We start from the raw sequence: 20897 nt of genomic DNA on the forward strand, positions 1-20897 counted from the left end.
TAGGTTTAAACTAACAGAATTATTATTCTTCTCTATTCTCCTTCAACAATAGTACCTTCTCTACCAGATTGTGTCAGCATTTTCTAATCTTCAAAATCCGAAGCTTCACAAAGATAACAAACTGAACGACAACGGAGTCCCGAAACGTTCGCAGCAGCCTGCGTATTTTCTAATTCAAAAACGGACAGAACTTTCCAATAGACCTAATACCTACCGAAAACTTCGGGGTAAAATAAAGTGTCACGCCAGCGGATCGAAAGCTTTCGATCACGAACGTGAATCGTTTCGGACAGGGGAGAGGGAAAAAATGAATCGAACAGATCAAAGTTTCCCGGAACTCATTCCCCGGATCCGGGAACGTCCCAATCTCCTTTCCCATCGTCATCGTATCCAGCCTGATGCGTTTTCCATCGCGCGAGCCCGCGTTCAAAGTTGAAGACACTATCGGCGCCGGTCGAACAAGGGTAGAATCGATTCCGAAATCGGCAGGAGGGGGCCAACCGGAAATAAATTAAACGCGGTCGCCGGCCCGCTGGACCAGCTGGCTCGTCCACTGGCGAAACGAAACGGGCTGGCGGGCCGGCCAGTGCATCCGGGGTTTTCGGCCCGTCCCGATCGATCAACGCGACGACGTGCAGCTGGCCACGAAAGCCTACACGCTCTCTTCTCTTTCTCTATCCACCTGTGCGTAGAACACCGGGTGACCTGCTTTAATCTATAAACGCAATTAAATGGTAGGACGTTGTATAAGTGTAATCTTTGTTTTGTAAATAGTTATCGATAATAATAGTCATCCATGATATTGATATTGAAACCTAATGTTCAAATTGTGAAACGAAACTTTCGATGGTTAGCAGTTGCAACCTTTTTTACGAATACTCTGGTTAACTACAAATTATAATATAAATACAAATTTGTTACTTGAAAAATGTTTCGAATGTAATTTTTTTTGGGATATGCAATGATTACTACTATTTCTTCGAGCGCAACCATACAATTTTTTGCATCAATCGGTGCACCAGGTTACTGTATAAAGAAGTATTAACATGTCTACATCGAAGCCCCTAGATAATAGAAAAAAATTGTGTTGGATGTGTTTTTTGAAGAATGAATAATTCCAGAAATAATTTCATTTATAGATTAAAATGGGACACCCTGTATATGCGTCTCTCTGGAATTTTGCTATAGCTGTGTGTGCGCTAGCACTACGTCCGCCTGTAGCGCGTTGTCTCTGCGACCCGTAACCCAACGCTAACTGCCGACGAGCGGCCCGTTTGTAAGGTACGAACAGCCTGACGTGAACGGAAGTTGAACAATTCGCGGCCGCTCGTCGGACAGACGGCAGGTACCCGCGCGTAGGAGCACAAAAGATTTCGAGCGGGACGCGCTTTAACGCGTCGGCTGCTTGAGCGAAATATGGAAGAATTTTAAAACATTGAAATGATTTACTCAATCGTTTAAGGATTTAGTTTCCGACTAATTGTATATTCATGAGAATGAATTTATTTTTAATCCTTACATTGTCAACTGACTTGTTCAGTTCTCGTGGAAAAAAACGAAATTGATTTGGCATGGAATGGAATAGAATGTAGAAATTTGAATGTGTTTTCGTAATAATGCCACGAACATAATTGATGTATGTAATTAGCTGTCTATTTCGGTACTCTAGTCGTAGATTAATCGAGCACCGTCTACGTGGCAGTTGATCTTCCGACGTTAAAGGTTGCGGAAAAAATAAAAGTGGCAACGACGGCCGTAAAGGAATCTGCTATGATGAAACTTTTCCATGGAATTACTCGTTGCCAGAACTAGCCACGTTCGTGTAATTAGCGAAGTATTACGGCAGAAGCACGAAACTTTCCGTAATGAAATAATCCCTGTTCCATTATGGAAAAGGCAGCTAATCTCGTTAATAAACAAAACGAGCAATTTTCAATCGATCAGAAGTTTGGCCGTAAAACGTAAATAACGCGATGCGAAGGGATATGTCGTATCAGCGTAACATTCGATAAAAATATATCTATTTCTGCTAAATGTTTTCATTCTCCACATGTTCATCTGAGTGATCACACAGATTTTACTACAGAATGAAAAATAACAATGATCTTATTAACATGTGTTCCTTCGATAACAAGAGGTTTCCACGAAATAAAACATTGATATTACCACTTGAGTATTAAACAATGACTTAAGTAATAACAATTAATAAATAAATTTCATCGCAAGTCGATCAAATTCCTAGTCGACCTGAAAATTACAAGCATTCCTCGCAAAAATATCAACAGCCATCTTCCAACAATTCAATTCACGACACGATATCTATCCATTTCCCACGGACAATTGAACTATAAAAAGGAAAAAAGGTTAAGACAATCACAAATTAACGCAGGGAACGAGCTCACGGAGCTCTCGAATTGCCCGTTTCAATGGACACCGACTGGCGATACAAGCACGCGCATCTGCGCCATCAATTCTCGAAACGGATCACTTTTTCGAGCAATTCTGTCGGCAATTGGCCCGTTATCTGCGCGTAACAACGTAACCCGGCGCCGATTAGACAAACGAGCGCAATATAACCGGAAACAACGACAAATCGCAGCTTTTCTAGCCAGGGGGGCGCGGAATGGCGACCGGTGGCCCGATTGGTGCCGTTTCGGGGGCCATTTCTGCGTGATGCTCGCCATACCTTCGCGTTCCGTTATCACGCATAGATCTCCGTGGGCGAAAATTTTGCGCCGCTCGTTCTCGGGGGAATTGCCCGTGGAAATTTGGAAACACGCCGGCCGACCCTCCAACTCCGGGTTAAAAATGGCCGACCCCGTTTCCCTCGGCCACGATTTTTGTTACGAATACCCACGGAAACCAGGACAGCAACCACCCTCGGAAGAACCATAAAAGGAACACTGCGCTATCCAAAAGAGACCAAATGGTCATTTTAACCATTTGTCTTGTAATACCGTATCAGACTCGTGATGGAAATTTTCAATTGAATCTAGAAAGTTAAGATGTTATTTACCTCTCGTATATGAACGAAGTATTGAGTTTTTCCTTTATCGATCGTTTACCTTTGTAAATATAAAACAAATATGAAATTCTGTTCTTCTTCTAATAAATGAATGTTGAAATAGTTTTATTAAGTGCAGTTCTAGAAGATGTTATCGGTCAAGGGGTTGAGGATTAGAATTGGTTACTTCGGTATCACTTACTCCTCTGTTAATTAGAGCTATTTATGACCCAATGATATAATAGAAAATATATTCATTGTAACTCTATATTCATCCTGAACATTAATAATAAAAAACTGGTATCTCATTGTTACCTTAAAGAACTGAATCATTTTGTAATTATTAGTGCCGTGCGAAGAAAAGGATTGCTACGAATTTTTAATTAATTTCTTTACATAAATCCTCCAATGGGATTGAACTAAAGACACTTCGTGATGTAAGGAAGAGGGAAAACAGGGTCGTGATTCGATATCAGTAAAAATTATTCTTGAGCGCTGTACTAAGACGTTCGGCGGGCGAACATCGGCTTCGGAGCTAGTTTCGCGGTGGAAATTGGGAATTACCAACGGCTCGAACCCAGGAGTGCCCTCGACACATCTGTTCCGCTATTAGTGGGGCCGCGATCCAATTGTTTCCGTGTGACTATTACGAGCAACCCAATTAAGAAAGGGACACATGAACGTCCGATGCACCGCGAACACCTAATAATACCGGCAGAATGGTTACCGAACAAAATCGGGCATGGAATCGCGCTAATTTTTACGTAGCCGCGATATACATATTTACAAATTATAAAATACAAATTTTCATTTGTCGCGCGTTTTACTTTATTTGGAAATTTTCCAAAGAAATTTTAATTTTTAAATTACTATTTCTATTTTCGATGTTATGAACGAGAAGATAAATTCTTTAGAGGAAAACAGTTTAAGCGATGGTAATTTTGTTCGTATTTAGTGCATTTTTCTAAAATTTATTGTATATTGGTTATTGGATAATAAAGCGTGAAAATTTTGGGTGTTTACCGTGTAGATTTCTTGTAAATGAAATGCAGATTTTAAAGTACAGGAAGACGAGTTGTTGTCCTAACTCTGGAATCCTTACATAACTCTTCAGTTAACGTACTGAATATTCAGGAATACAAATTCGCATAAAAGTCGACCGTCTAGTTATTATTGTCTTAACAAATGTTATTCTCGTTGACAGAGAATTAGATTCTCCGAGGTTCTCGATGTTGTAGGAGGAATAATTGTCACATTGAATCAATAACGACAAATTCGATTAAAATTACGTTGATAAGAAGACACACTTATTTACATTGGAAATTCTACAGTAAAGTGGCTGCTTATCGTATGTTTACGCAATGTGCTCTGTCTCACGGACGCCGAAATATCTCAACGAAAACACGATTTCATCCTGCCACGAATTACTATGTTAGCCAAATATTATTCCCGTTGATGCCAACTGAAATTCCGAGAGTTCCCAAATCCTTCAGTCTCTCAACCAAAATAATTTTCGTTGCAAACATAGAACATTAACTCTGAAATCATTGAGCAACTAAAAATAACATATTTTAAACCTTCTGTGCACCATCCATCGCGCAGTGTAATTAAAAGCATCGACCTTTTGTACACAATTTCCAAGGTAAACGTGTATACAATTTCAAGAATAATTAAAAAGCACAATAAATTTCAATTAAAAATTTTACAAGCAATTTTGAAATGGCTGAAGTTAATTATTTTGAAAGTAGCGGTGGTATACATTTATAGTTCCATTTTTCGAGTATCAGAGGATTCAAACGAAAACATTATTAAAATTACATTTCCGCTAGCGTGGAACATTAACTTCAGTAAGGAATCTAAAATTGGTATAGTCGCTAAGTTCCTGTCGTTTTCACGCGCGAAGAAATTCTTGTTTGGCGCCCCGGGGAGCATTTTTCCCGTTAGAATGGCGCGGCCAGAGGGCGGAGATGGTTAATTTACGTAAAACGTCGGCCGAAGTCGGTCACGCCGCTGCCTAAACCGGACGGGATTAGCAAATGAGCGTAAAGCCTGGAAACGACGGCTCGATTGCGGCGGATCGTGGCTTTTGAGAGGCATCGCTTGTGATGTCTTCGATTCCCTGGCCTGCCTATCTTGTGTACGGGTTAAATAATTTCGTGCAAAGTATTAAAACCTCTTTGAATAACCTTTTACAAGAAGTAATTTGTAATATCCGAGGAAAATTTGTTTCTGATTAATCTGAAGCTGAATATTAATTGATTCATCGTTAACTACATTACTGGTTATACTGTTTTCTTTTGTTTAATATAGTTTCAAAAGTTTTCTAATTTTCTATTTAAAGAAAATTATATTCTCAGTTATTTATTCATATTATTACTCACTCAATTATCTACTCATAGTATTTTATTCATCTGTATAAAATAATTGACAAAGAATAGTTAAAAGAATCAAATTTCAATCAAAGAGATCTTCTCTTTTAGTGGATTTAGTTTAAAGAACAATGAAATTCATATTTGCATTTGGAAGAAAGTCATTTGTACCAATTAATTCGATTCACCCTGTACAGACAGCACATTCGTTCGAGCTGGATTGTTCCAATATATCTAGTTGACCCTGTCGATAAATCTGTTCTTCTCGTCGTATTTGTTCAGAAGGAAACACCGGACGTAACTGGCTGTGAATTCCTTTCGCCCCGGATCTCCACCATTCGACGGACACGAATCCTCGAATATTTCGAGTTCCCTCCTCTATACGATATCCGGCTCGAAATGTTTGCGCAATGTTTGTGCCCTTCGTTGGCTCAACGTTTCCTCACTGTATATCGCGACACGGATGTTTAGACTATCGTTCGAATGCTTGCTCAACGTGGAACAGTGACCAGCAGAGGATCTTCATGAGAAATCAGAAGTTCGTTTATTTGTTGGCGGAAACGAGTTCATTCAACGAATGAAAGAAATTTCAACAGATTAAGCTCGGAAAGATAAAAATGAAAATAAAAGAATTGAAACAAGAGATTTCTGCAATTTTTATAATCTGAGGTTTCATTGTAAAATTTAGAAAGACAGTTGTAGCTCATTGTACAATATTTATACCGAAGCATATCAATCTTGAGCCTCTGCTACTTTGTAGTAGTCCCACCTTTGAATGTCAGAGCTCATTGACTGACGTCGATTTAACATCAGACCAAAGTTACACCGGGGCAGCTTGATTGGAGTGTTAACTCTGAAATTTCACTTTGTCGGTGTGGTATTGCAACTGAATCAAAGGAATTTAATGTGGATGCCGGTCCGAATGCTGTCACCAATAACTAACAAACGAAATGTTCATTGCACTGTTCGTACTGTCATTCCACTGGATCAACTAGAGTAATTTCCATTAAATTATATTTATCATTCTGCTCACAAATCCATTTCGACGAATTCAAATGTTAACACATTCCGGAGAATGTGGAACGAAAATAAATGTTTCCATGAAATTCATTCAAAAATTGCGTTTCCAATTTTAACGTAGTCCAGTTTGTGCGCCTCGGAAAGAGCTTATCGGTACTCAATTTTTAAATTGGCTATTGTAAAAACACCATCGATATTTCTGTAACCGCGGACAGATTAATTCGACGAACGAGCACGATGGTAAACAGTCCATTAATCGATTTCAGGAACCGCGTGCGCACTGGTTTTGGCGGTGAATCGAAAAGTTCCTTTGTGGCGGTGGCAACGTAACAGACGTCAACCGTCGCGTGACTTACAACGCGTCCGACACACACTTGAATCGTTTCAACGTCGATAGGACGTCACCGTCAGAGCGACGTTACGTTAAACGCGGCCCGACCGTGTGTACGCGTGCAACTGCAACCGGCGAGGCATCGCGTAATTCAAGTGGACGTTAACCTTCCCCTGCTTGACGTGTTACGCTCGAACAACAGTGAGGGAAACGGCCGTGATGCAAAATGATTCGCTCGTTAGGGTAACGGGCGAAGCCAAGGATATCCGTAATATTTGAACGGGTCGGCGGCGTGGCGGCGATCTCGTTACCGCGAGATTACTGCCAATATTACGAATGTCCACATTACCGTTACCTCGGTTGGCCCCCCGATGTCGGCCTTACTAATTGTTACGCGTGACCCGACGCCTCTACACGCGCTGTATTCCACATACACTGTGCGTCGGCCTCGTCGTAGAATCCTGGGAGATTACTGTAAAGCCGGGCCAGTTATCTCTTCTCCCCTTTCTCCTGTCCCTCAATTTCTCCTACCCCTTCCCTCGGTTCAACCACTTGATCTCATTTCCCGCAATTACACACTACTACTATTTTCAGTTCGTTCTCTCTCTCTCTCTACCTATTTTCTTTTCAATTCTCGCCTAATCACTCTTTTGTTTTGCTCATTTTGCCCTGTCGCTATCAGGAATCTCGCGGTTTGTTTCCTCATTTCCCATTTTCTCTTTTCGTACTAACGCCACTTTTCTCAGGTTTTCTCGTGATTGGTAATAACACTTCCTTCAGTGCTTTTATATATAACTGTGCTTACTCTTCGCTCTTTCTTCTTCCGACTGCTGATTCATTTCTCGCAATTCTGCATTGCCATTTTCATTTAATTATCCTTCTTCCCCCATTTTTCTTCCAATTTTCACCTAATCGTTATTCCCTCCTTCTGTTTTGCTTACTTTTTTCCTCCTGTCATTATCAGAAATCTCAGTTCTCCTTCCTTGCATTTTCCAACTTTCTTTTCGTGTTACCCCCCCCCCCCCCGTTTTTCCATTTTCCTCTGTTTTCCTCCAGGAAAACCTACTTTTCTACTCTCCTTGTGCAAGGTGTGTGTGTGTGTGTGTGTGCGTGTGTGCCCACTGGGACCTTCTTCTTCCTTTCTTTCTTATTTTCTAATTTTCTGCCAACTCGCTTGTAAACTACGTTTTCTTTTTGATCTTGTGATATAACCCTCCTTCCTTTATCTGCTGACTGTCTTTTGTTTTCTCCCTTCTTTTGGAAAATTGCTCTTGTTTTCTCATCTCATTTTGTCGAGTCAGTGCGCGAATCCGGGACACTCGCGGATCAAGATGGGATTTCTGGGTCCATGGACGATAATATGAAAGGATTTTCCTGAATGAATTATCCAGGGAGGGCACGCTCTTTGGCCATGTCTAATACGGTTGTGAAAATTTTGGCTTTGTATAATCACGCCCGAGAACAGCGAGTTCAGACTTCATCAAATATTACTTCTACACGGAGAAAAATTATTTACTCTCATACAATGATATTCTATAGTTTATTAACTTCAGATTCGAAGAAAAATCATGAATTACAAAACACCACACCACGGAGAATTGATCCTGGGGCTTTCGTGGTGGTTAGTAGATGCTCTATCCACGAGTCGATCTACTCTCCAGCTCTATACCATCAATTTTGACGTATTTCCATACACGGATTTTTATTAAAAACTCTTATACAAATTAGTCTTTTACGATCATCTGATCGGAATAATAATAATAAACAATAATAAGAAAAAATACCATTTTTCATGATGATAATTCGCTGTTTTGACATGAGCGTATCTAATTTCACTAGAAAGTTTCACTTTTAGTGGTGAGCATAGTCCGATTGTGAAAGTTTGCGGATCCTAAGCTCGAGATTAGTCTAACGAGACCGAAGTCCTTGTCTCGGTTGCGGTGGATTGCGACTTCCGGCGACTCTCCAGAAACTGCCGGTCGCTGTGTTCGTGTACGGACGAGATTCAATCGTTTCGTTCCTACCTGGACGAGAGGAAGCTCGTTCCGGTTCATTCGCCGACCTCGCGAAGGGGTCTGGAAACAGTGCTGCCTCGGAACATCACGTCAATCGGCTACCTGTGGAACCACCGTAATTCTTCAATGCTGCCCTACACTACGTGTGAAGGGATCTCAAGAGTTTTTGTGGTTTCCGTATGCGGGACTATGTTGAACATTTACCCTCTTTGCTTCACTGTTGGTAATAAAAGTATAGGATCTAATAGAATAATTATTCTATTATGAAATTAATTAGGAAGAATGTTGGATTAATAATTCTATTATTCTCAGAAATTTTCGGAACGAAATACTCTTCCAAAATATGACTTTCAGAACTTGTATATATTGAATTCTTAAGGTGACATAATTGTTCTAAGCATGAAATATTGTAGTATCTAGAATTTTTAGCGTAGGTTAAGGTATTTTTAAGAAGAGTGAATGTAAGAATGAGTGTGAGTGAAGGACCGGTTGTAAAACGGTCGAGGGAAAGTGGCCTGCACAACGTCGCGGACCCAAGATTGCAGGGCCAGCTTTCCAGGAGTGCATTCGAGTGTTTGCGACGAGTCCGAGTGAGAAGAATGCTTGTGGCGGAGAGAATGATTTTTGGGAGAGAATGCCTGTAAGAGAATTGCGGGAGGAGAGTCGTGTGTTGGCTTCCGTGGCATTGAGTTGTACTTTTTACGTGTTGTCCGTGTTGTTTCCGTATTTTATATTTTAACCATAATTTTAACTTTATTTTATTAAATACATATATTTATTCCTAGCTCTCGATTACTCAAGATCCAACCTTTCATTATTTATACTATAGTAACACTATAATATGTATAAAATAATCTAAGGGAAAAAGTGAAATTTGATGGATACTGTGATTTTCTATAATGCTTGTGGTTATTGCACGTTTTCCGAGAGTAGAGAAAACAGATAAATCTCCAGCAGTATGGTACAGGCTTAGATCGATTTTCACGTACTGACGCCATCGAATTCCGTCAACCAATCCAGCGAAGCCTACGCTGTGAATAATGCTACAATTTGCATCCCCGATAGTGCCTTATTTCATTATTCAAAGTATCTGCTGACGTTCGATTCCCCTTAGAGCATTTGTACACGTGTTTCGCCGATGTTTCGCCTACCGAGACTCACGAATGACAGACGTGGAGCTATCGAAGCAGACCTGAATCATCGATAAAGCCGAGCGAGGAAAGTTAGGTCTGACTGGAGCGTCGGGGCAGACAGTGCAATATCTGTTATTAAATTTCCCCAATCGATTGAGAAAACCATTAATAAGATTGTACCTTTTTGCCAAGTGGCCTGAGTGATCCGGACACAAACTTCAATTTTCAAGATTCGTTACGTTGATATCTGCACGAGTAAGCAAGCCATAATTTCGCGAAAGCTTTTCAATTTCGAAGAGTTCAGATTTTATTTTATAATTTTTAATTATTTCCAGGATTATTCTCGAAATTATTCTGTAAATCTTCAAACAATTTTTGTAATTATTTTCCAAATACGTTCAGTGATGAAATTTTAAATACATCATTTTTATGAGGTAATTTGTGAAAAAAATGAGATCGCAATTGAACATTAAAGATATTTTATTCTTTTATATTGTGTTTAGAATTGCCTTCGACCACTTCTCTCTTATCTCTGTCGCTATCCTGTTGATTCTATGTGATATATTATATCACTTTCAACTTCAGCAATTTTTCAACAGAAATATTGCGATTCTTTCATTTTGCTTACAAGTATGGAAAATTTGCCAAAAATCAATAAATTAAACAGTTATATATTATTGAGGGTATACTATTATGTATTATATATTATATTATTGTATATTATACCATAAAATATATAATATGTAAATTTATATATTTGTTTAGATTTTTATATGAAATTATATATAATTCATATTAATAAATTTATTGTTATATGCCATATAATTGCATACTATTGCATATTATTATATTACATTCTTATATTTTCTTGTAAAAAACCGATATAAACCTGCCTTCAATTTTGGTCGCTCAGATCGGGTAAATACCCGACTGCACGGAGGTCAACTGCCGTGACGCGACGCAGGGCGTCGCTCTCATACGACCAACAGGTGCCGCTACAGCAGAGTTTTCCTTTTTCTCGGATTTTTATCGTACATTTTTAAAGAGCTGTACTAATATTTCATTCCTTTGACAAACTGGAACAAACACGTTCCCCTTTAAAGTATTCAAATCGTTGCAAATTAAGTACAATCAATCATTTTCCTAAATCAACGATAATTAAAACCCAATACACTATCAGGTGCACCAAGAATAATTCCAATATTCTTTCTAATCACGAATACTCATCATTTAAATACAATAAATCCCTTGCACTACATTCAGTCAAAATTTCTAGAACACTCAGACCATAATTTTTCATTAAAATCCAATAGTTACACACTTTATTTGCACATCTGAATCTAAAAGAAAAACCGAAATTCGACCTAATCGGAACGTTGAAACATCATTACTATTTCAAAACGAACGTACACCCAGAATACTGAAAAAAAGTGCAGAGAACTCCCCCGTGTCGGGTAATAAAATATTAAGTTCGACAATAAAAACCGGCGGATTAATCTGGATACGCTGAGCGGATTAAATTCGCTATCAATTATCGTAAATAAAATGTTCCCAGCCGGACACGACGGTTTCGCGTTCGCTCTCCCCGAAAACCTCTTAAAATTTCATCGCGCACACTTTTCCGAGCGCCCGGCCATTCACGCGCGTTCGCTCACCTTCCAGCGGCTTCTTTTGTTCCATTTTCCATTTTCCGGTCGGCGGGGAAACGGCTCGCATTCGCCGGGATTACGTACCGCGAAACTGCCCCTTATACGAATGGACTGCGCGCTAGGCGAAAGGGGTGAAGGGCTCACGTTGCGTTAGCCGTGCCTTCTTCGCGATAACGGAACCGTTCGGTAATCTGATTGGGGAACAGTCGCCCGATCTTTGCGGAAAAATGGATTCGCGGGGAATTAACACTTTAACCCTTTGCATCCCGAATTTCCTTTCAATTCTTTCCTCGGTAACTTTGTGGTGTGTCAAATTTCGCGCCATAAAAATAATCGTATGTTCTAGAACAGGGGTGGTCAAACCGTGGCACACGTGCCAAACGTGGCACACGCGCCAAACGTGGCGCTTTAGATGGTTACAAGTGGCGCATTGCATTCTAGCGCCTACTTATTCTTTTTAACACGTTGGACGCCGCACGATTTCATAGAGCAAAATACACAAAATGGAAAGAATATAATATTAAATCATTTGATTGAATTGCGTTATTAATATCGCACATTCATCTAGCTGAACATCACCGCATTAGGTAGCATTATTTATAATATAGAAATATTTCTAAATAGTCGTCGTACAATTGAGTGAGTTACAGTAATTCGATTTGGTTGGGGTTCACCGGTGGCCCCCATGGCATACAACGTATTAAGTGCTCTAGTAAACGTGTGCCTTTTGTACCCGCGTGAATGAATTCATTCAATTGCGAAATTGAGTTATTCCTTTTCCTCCCCTAAGCGAAGCAAATATTACTCCTATCCTTATTTTTCTACCCCAATCGAGAACGTAAGGTCGAGTAGGTGCTTGAGTTGTATGCCGCATGTGAACTCGTCTGTGAACAAAATTGCCGTATGGTATGCAAAAGGTTGGCCATCGCTGTTCTAGAAAGAAAGAGTGTGCGTGTGTGCGCGCGCGCGCGTGTGTGTGGCGTGAACGTAGAATAAAACACGATCGGCGACGTGATCACCGATATTCTCGCGGAAAAACGCGCAGTTCGTCGCACAAGTCCAAGAGTCATCATACATCGGCTGGATCTTTGTATATGCTTCCTTTGATTATTTAATAAACATTATTTTCACCATCGAACTTTTTATACCACAACTCTGTATTATTACGATATTTGGTTTGAAATAAGTATGGTATATTATATCATAAATCACTAAATAAGTGATGTCAATATTAATACATTACATGCCAGATCAATATTAGTTACTGAAAGCTTGGTGCTGTGATTATTGATACATATTTTAGTGGTGTGTATATTGATATATTTGTTAACATCTATTAAACCGAAATTTTTAATTGATGCTTATCGATTCAACGTTTCTTATCGAAAGAACGAGGAGTACGGTTTTTCATTTTATTGTGGATTTGTATCGTACGCGATTTTCTTCTAATCATTCTAATTCCTTTATTTATAATTCTTACGATTGTGATTATTTTCTTGGATGGAGATGAAATCATTTGAAAATTTTGGACGTATTGTGGTAGTTTATAGGAACAATTCTTTAGAATAAGATAGACTATATAGTAATGTATGTATAGCTTATTGTATTTGCTTTGTTTTATAAAGGTGTTTGAAGATATCCTCGGTTATTAATATGTTAATCGACTAGTAGCCCTGATTAAACTGTTCTACATTGTTCACGAAACTCCGCCGCAGGGAATGGACGACTGGAAATGGGGTAATTAACACATTGTTTGGGAATAACTGTTGCATAGATCGTTGGAGATTGGCAATCAATTACTGCCGGTATATTTATTCAAACTTTTTACACCAATAATAGTTAGAATCTTAAGTTAGATTTTACAAACATGCTTCGATTTCTTTTGTACATTTTTTCTTCGATTTCCAGTTACCCAGAGTTTAGATTCTAGAATATTAATCAGCCAACCAAATCGGATAATCGAGGATCTACTGTAACACAATTATATTTAACTAGAACTGCCGAGAATTTAATACGATTAATATGTAATCCCTATAAAAATCGTGAAAATAGATTATTTTCGGTTTATTCAGACATTCAGTATAGTATTCGAGTGAAATTATTTCTTTTCAAGATCATTTCAAATATTCAGCGATTTTAAGATATTAATAATTGGGAAACAAACAAATCGAAATCAGTCATTTTGACTGGTACGGTATTTCTGGTGTTAATATACACGAAATTTTAGTGGGTCTCATTTTTATTAAAATATACACATTAAATTGATTTGAATTCTCTTTACAACAAAAATTTCAAAATTTCACTGTTTAAGGGGAGAAAAGAATCAGATGCACTGGAATGCATCCTGGAGATTAAGGGTTAATGTAATATAATACAAGCTGTTAAGGCACCAGACGTTCAATTATCATACGATTCACTAGTGGTATCGAATCGAACCGTATCCAAGGGGATGCGCCCTCTCGACGATCGATTCCCTCGTCATTTCAGTTCATTGAGTCCTCGCGAGACGACGAATCGTTGAACTAATGGTAGTTTCACATATTGTGGTTGATACTTCTAGTTTCGAATTTTATGCTGGCTATTAATAACAATGATGATACGTTGATAATAATTACGGCGATAATGATGACGATGACGTTGGTGATAGATGATGATGATGGATGGCGATGATGGATGATGATAGATGATGATGATGACGAACGGAATATTTTAGGAATGATTTATATTCGAATCGTTTGAATTTGATGAAGCATCCAAGAAACTTGGTGACATGGAAACACTTTTAATCAAGTTTCGATTTTATAGACATCATTGTTTTATAGAAAGATAAATTTCGTGTAATATTATGAATAATATATGGCGCCAATAACATATTAATATATTCTTAACAATGAATTCATCTTTAACCTGATACCATGAAAATACATTAACACGCAGAGAGCAAAATATTGAAACGAGGAATTCTTTCGTGGAATAATCGTTGAAATTAAGTTATTCTGTAACAAGTTCCACCAAGTAACAATATCAAAGCTGTAATTTGCATGCCCGCGTTCTCTGATATTCCAGATGAGCGGTCGCGTTTTTACACGTGATCGAAAATCGATTCCACTACCCTTATTCCCAGGCAATTTGGATCGTTGCACAGAAAGTATGCATAATTGCTAGTTCCGATCGTTGCACGCGAGCCTCTTTCGCCGTGTTATATTTCAATTAATGCCGTTTCTTCCGAGTGTCCCTTTTTCATCGTTAATCGACCGTTTTTGTGCCGTTTCGGGATGCAATTAATACATTTGATCGTTAGAACGGGATGTAAATTAGCAAGGACCACTCGGAACGAGACAAAAGGAGGAAAAGAAACATTGAGTTTTCATCTATTGCCTTGCCAGTGTACACGGTACATGATCCGTGCCGTTCATTCGATGAGAAAGGAGCGTTCTTTATTAAAATAGAGCTTGAAATATGTCGGACTTCATTCTAACTATAGGAGATAATTCAGACTAGATTTAAGAAAGTTTATTGTACAGTTTGTTCTATCCTTCTTAGAAACATTGACGTTTGTTTATTTAGATTCTGGAAATTAGAGGTTTAAAAGTAGACCATTACAGAAGTAGACATGTACATATTTGTGTAACTATATCAAAGTCGACTTAAACATTCACCAAAAATGTTTATAAAATTAAATATAAGTGAAGTCGACTCGTTCCGTAAATTTAGAGTTAAAGGTTACCCGAAAGTTCGCACAAACGATTTTCGTGCAGTGATTACTCAATTAATCTTTTCCGAACGTACGGGAATGGAAAAGGATTCACGCGAATTTCGGTGAAATTTATCTACGGGAAAGCGCTTGTGTACACTTGAGAAGTAACTCACGTGATACACTATTGACGCAACTATGCTCCAACAATTCCCTAAACTGCCATAAACCCGGCCGAAGTTTAGATTGCCTTCAGGAAATTACACGATATTACATTAGTATTTACCGATAATGATATCGCGGCACAAGGGCTAAAAAAGGCTGCCACAATCTCTATAATGAAAGAGAGCAACGGATATTCGGTGAAAGTAGAATCTCCGGGATCCGAATTGGCGTGCTCATTTCGCTTTTGCATAAAGGCACAGGAATTGATTTTCCATTGGTTTCATTTGTGCGTGTTTACAAAGCAAAGAAGTCTCTGTCAATACAGTCGCTGGAAATTTCCCAACAGAACGATTCTTTCCTATGGATTATTCCGTTCGAATGTTTAATTGCGTCTAAAAGCATCGTACGTTTCCATTGCAACTGCTCATTCACATTTTTCAGCCCCTTATTTATTATTCTTCGTATATAAAATAAGTCACCAATATTATTTCCTAAACATCAAACTTAACCGTGTACTCTATAATAAACAATTGTCACAAAATATCACAAAGAACCCAAAGATTCTAATTTCAATACTTCAACATTCAACTCAATAATTCATTCTTGCAACTATTCACTTTCCAATGATTAATCCCAATCAACTATAATAATCCAACTAATCACATTCCAATGATTAATCCCAATCAATTGTAATAATCAAACTAATCACTTTCCAATGATTAATCCCAACAATTATAATAATCCAACTAATCAGATTCCAATGATTAATCTCAATCAATTATACAATAATAATTCAATTATTCATTACTCCTACTCAATTGCGTACAATCAACAATACCAACAAAATACAATTTGAATACCTCAATATATAAGTTCAACAAACCTTCTATTACTATCTACTCTAGACCTACTCTTCTATTCTGCATCAGCCCTAATAAATCAAGCTGTTCCAACAATAGATGCAAATGGTCCAAGAAACAGCGCAGCGGTCCAGACCTACACGCATTTCCGAGCATCACTCGGCCGCGTTACAGTCCAGTCGTTAAAATAGCATCCGGGAACAGAAGCTCCGGCTGTCCGAAAAGCGAACGGAGAATTCCTGGACGGTCGAGGGGCGAAGTGGCGCGGCGCCCTCAATATCGCGGAAAATGTCGCGGCGACGAGGGGATCGGGAACTCGGGGGTGTGCAGTTCGGCCGCGCATACGTAGAGGCGTGTTTTCTCGTCGTCGACGGGATCCCTCGAATTGTCTCGTCGTGGGGCGCGCATACCGGCTACGTCGAGCGCGAATACCTTTCGGATGCTGTTGTAATACAACGGCGCGCGTTCGACACGTGATCGTAAGTGTACGGCGCTGCCACGAAATATCGGGGACGGCGGGGGCGGCCGGTTGATCGATATTCTGGCGTACAGTCCGCTCGGGAAGCTCACGGTACGTTCGTATTTGTTAACCCTTAACCCTTTCAGCGCTCTGGACGCATATATGCACGTATGCACGTAAAACTCTCATACATTTGTGTTTGTAAGTAAGTTTGTGAGTAAAATACTTATGAGTTATGAGTATACGCGATTAATCCTTTTAGTGACTGAAAGTATCGTACCTATGTGAAGAATGCTGGATCAATTCCACGAATTTGTTAAGGTTTTGGGAAAAAGCTTATAAAAAGCAAAATAAGAATGATATTTAGAAAATTTATGAATGAGCATGTTACGCAATAAAGGGAGAATGAATTAATGACAATTGTGTTTAAATATTTGTTGAAAATCATACTAATAACGTAAATATAAGACATGAAAAACGGAAAAATCAATTCTCTTTTATAAACACTATTTGCCTAAGTCCAGAAGTGTAATATTCTAACATTTTACATGTGACAGTTTTTCTTGGTAAACGTATTGATCGCTTTTTAATGAAATATTAATGATACGTTTTAAAAGTAGTGTGACTATAAATAATAGAGTTGATCAGAAAGTCTTATCAATTTACTTTTCACCGTGACATTTTTATTATAATGCACCAGTGAATATTGAAAACGGGTAAATTAAAAAATAGTCTTTCAATAGTAGTCGTTCTTCGAGCGCAAAAAGTTAAATTTGCTTACCGCTCTGCAGAGAATGTACGGGTAACAAACGAAAATCAATTAATTACAAGAGATCCACGTGGTAGGTAATGCGTTAAGTGAGAACGTTGCAACAATAACAATGACGAAAATGAAGAAATGACTTTACGCTGCAATATTGTAGCGAATATACACGCAACACTGGTCTGTTAAGGGTTAAATTGTCTCCGTCGATCGCGTCCACCACCACTTCGAGCCAATTCTCCAATAATCCGTCTCGAACGACGTGTCGAACATCGGGACACTCGACTTGGTACTCGTCGATAAAAAAAAGCTGCTTCCTGAGTGCATGTAGCCTTGAATAATTCTTTTTTTAGGATTCTGTTGCGTCGAGGGTTGCGTGGGGTGAATGACCTGAGAAACTTGGCACATATTTGCTAGGGATTGTACAACGACGAAGATATTCCGATGGGACAAGTATTCATGTGATCGAAACACTTGTTTTTTAATATTATACTATAGTGTGACTATAGTATAAATAATGAAAGGGTGGATCTTGAGTAATCGAGAGCTAGGAATAAATATATGTATTTAATAAAATAAAGCTAAAACTATGGTGAAAATATAAAATATGGAAACAACGCGGATAACAATGCCACGGAGGCCAACACACGACTCCCTTCCCGCAACTCTCTTACAGGCATTCTCTCCCAAAAATCATTCTCTCCGCCACAAGCATTCTTCTCACTCGCACTAATCACAAACACTCGGATGCACCTCTGGAAAGCTGGCCCTGCAATCTTGGGTTCGCGACGTTGTGCAGGCCACTTTCCCTCGACCGTTTTACAACCAGTCCTTCATTCACACTCATTCTTACATTCACTCTTCTTAAAAATACCTTAACCTACGTTAAGAATTCTAGATACTACAATACTTTCTGAAATGTCGTATGATCGTATCGTAGACTATTTCATTTTCAAGTTCAGGTTTTAAACATTTATTTTAAAAATTGTACTACTTCTATCCCCTACAGTTACTTATAAATATTCGTTACAATCTTTAAAACACAAATGTAATCAGTAAATTAACTCAAATCAAAAGGAACACCCAAGAATTTCTTTCACAGAAGCCTGTTACACAAAGTGGTACTTTAAAGTACTTTCACGATACAAAGGGTCATAGCAGCCCTTTGGACCGAACTTGTCCTTTGTACCAGCGAAAAATTTCTAATTGCTTTTTTTCCCCTTCTATTTATATTCTATCTATACCAACCTCAACTTTGTCCTTTCGTGAGACAGCGACTCGCAGTGCAGCTTAACGTTAACTACTTCGATATTAACGCATTGCGTACTGGTAACGAGAAATCTTGTTTTTATGTAAAGACACTTAGCCACGTAACTTTGCTAATTACCACCAGCATTGAAAAGAATATTAAATTTGGTTCAGATTGATGGTCTACTTAAAATATATTACATAACAACTGAAACTCGGCATCCGCACAATTCAATTTTCTGAAAATTAACCGGTACGCAATGTGTTAACGACAGTCCAACTGTTATTTTGACTGAAGTGTTATTTCCTTAAATATAAAAAAATATATCTATTTTTCCTAACTAGAGATTGCGCGATTTAACGAAAATACATCTTAGAATCTCCAGAGCACGTAGGTGACTATCCAATTTGCTAGTCAGCAACATCGCACGAATCTCCATAGTCGTCCCTCTCTGTAACTGCCTCTCGAACTCGGTCACGCCACCGATCGACCGGTTTTTTTCCCGACCGTGCGCGGAATTACAGGGAATGCATGGCCCTTCGCGGGCCACTCCACCCATCCCCGGCGTTTAGCGAAACGGCACGACCGGGAGATATCAAGGGTGTCGCGGACGGTAACAAAATTTTGTAGCGCGTCCTCTCGAGCTCTATAAGGGCTTTACGATCTCCGCCGCCATCTTGGGGAACAACGAAGCGGTTGGGTTTGGCGCACGATATGCCAGATACTACTTGTTCAACAAATATTTCACGATGCGGCCGGCTGTCGGTTAATGTTGTAGTTATTTATTCAATCAATACTTTTGGAAATTCATTTGTTTGCGAAATTATTTATTCCAGTGGAAAGTCAATAGAATTTCACTTCTTTTGAAGATTCACTTCTTACTGAACATACAGTAAAACTGCAATATTTTATATGCGATACAAATTTCACGACAAAAGATTTACAGTTATATGATAAAAGAATTTTCTAAACGAATGGATGGAAAGATACGCGAATTTAAAGTAAAACACGTTAAACAAGAAACAACCGCAAATACCAACGTTTCACATCGAGAGCAATAAAAAACGTAATTTACGATGCATGAAACATTTACACATTACCTCGCATTCAATTTTCTTCACCTCCTAACTTACGCGAAGATGCATCCATTAAAATAACGTTGACAGTTCGAATATCACTAAAAAGCGTCATCGTTTACAATACAGAAATTACACGCACGCGTTGCCTCATATAAATTCATTCGATTCCGCAAACTTTGCACATCGAAATATATACGAAACCACCCCAACGAGAGAGAAAAGTAACTTCGCAGGAAAATACAGTATAAAGTAAAATATTGATGTCGAATGTATCCTGTCCACAAAGGGTGAACAGTCGCGAAGTGTGGTTTTTTCGGGGTGTTTATTCTGTCGATCTTTGAAACCGCCGTGGTAAACTTATTCCCGACGAGGCAATACTTCTAACGCGTCGGCCCGGTGGCAGGAGGATCGAACGCGACACGACGCGTATATCGAAGCGCTGCGCCGCGGCGCGCTCGGGACCCGCGCGGGTGCTATCAGGCCGTCTTTAAGGGAAAAACCTTATCGGATTCTTGCGGTCGGTTCGCTGGTTTTCGCCGCCGCGAGCGATTGCCCTGGAAAGTTCCTGTATGGCGCCGAGAGTTGCCGTAACTTCATTTCTCCGTGTTCAGGCTCCACGCCCCCTTCGTTTCTTTTTTATCTTTTCTTATTTTCGTCTAGGCAAAAGTTGTTTTTCCTGGGACAGGGGCGACGTTTTGTCCCGGCGAAACCGAGTTCGGCGAGTGTACTTTTAATGAAATAAAGGGAACTTCCGGCCGTCCCACGGAATCAACTTTTTAATGCCGCGTAGAAGATGTTCTGAGTTGTATCCGATTGTTCATATCGGCCCTCGGGGTGAGCGCGGTGCTTTCGAACTTTGGATTGTAATACTTGGTCGTTAATCTTTATTGTTTTAACTCATTTCGCTTTATATCAGTATTTTCTTCAATAGTGGTGTCTTCGTGTTGTACTGGTACCAATTGGTACGAACATTTATTAAATAAAGCGACTTTTTCAAGGAGCTTGAATTTATTGTTATTTAAAGATGTCTTTGATAAGAGAATGTCATCATCAGAGCAATCGAACACTGTATTGTGTAAAAAGATAGTAGTCTTTAGTTCAGGATC

At 39.1% G+C, this 20897-nt stretch overlaps 1 protein-coding gene across 5 annotated transcripts in view; it reads right to left on the reverse strand.

Moving 5' to 3' along the window:
- LOC116426693 (neural cell adhesion molecule 2) overlaps positions 1–20897 on the reverse strand; it is a 387282-nt gene that overhangs the window by 150508 nt on the left and 215877 nt on the right. The window contains exon 1 of one of the 5 annotated variants that reach the window (XM_076370248.1): positions 6143–6245. The exons of the other annotated variants lie outside the window; for them this stretch is intronic. The gene's annotated coding sequence lies outside the window, so the exon portion shown is untranslated. Of the gene's footprint in view, positions 1–6142; positions 6246–20897 lie in introns of those variants that run through there. 5 annotated transcript variants of the gene reach the window in all.

This window comes from Nomia melanderi, chromosome 8 (assembly GCF_051020985.1).
Source record: "Nomia melanderi isolate GNS246 chromosome 8, iyNomMela1, whole genome shotgun sequence".
Lineage (NCBI taxonomy): Eukaryota > Metazoa > Arthropoda > Insecta > Hymenoptera > Halictidae > Nomia > Nomia melanderi.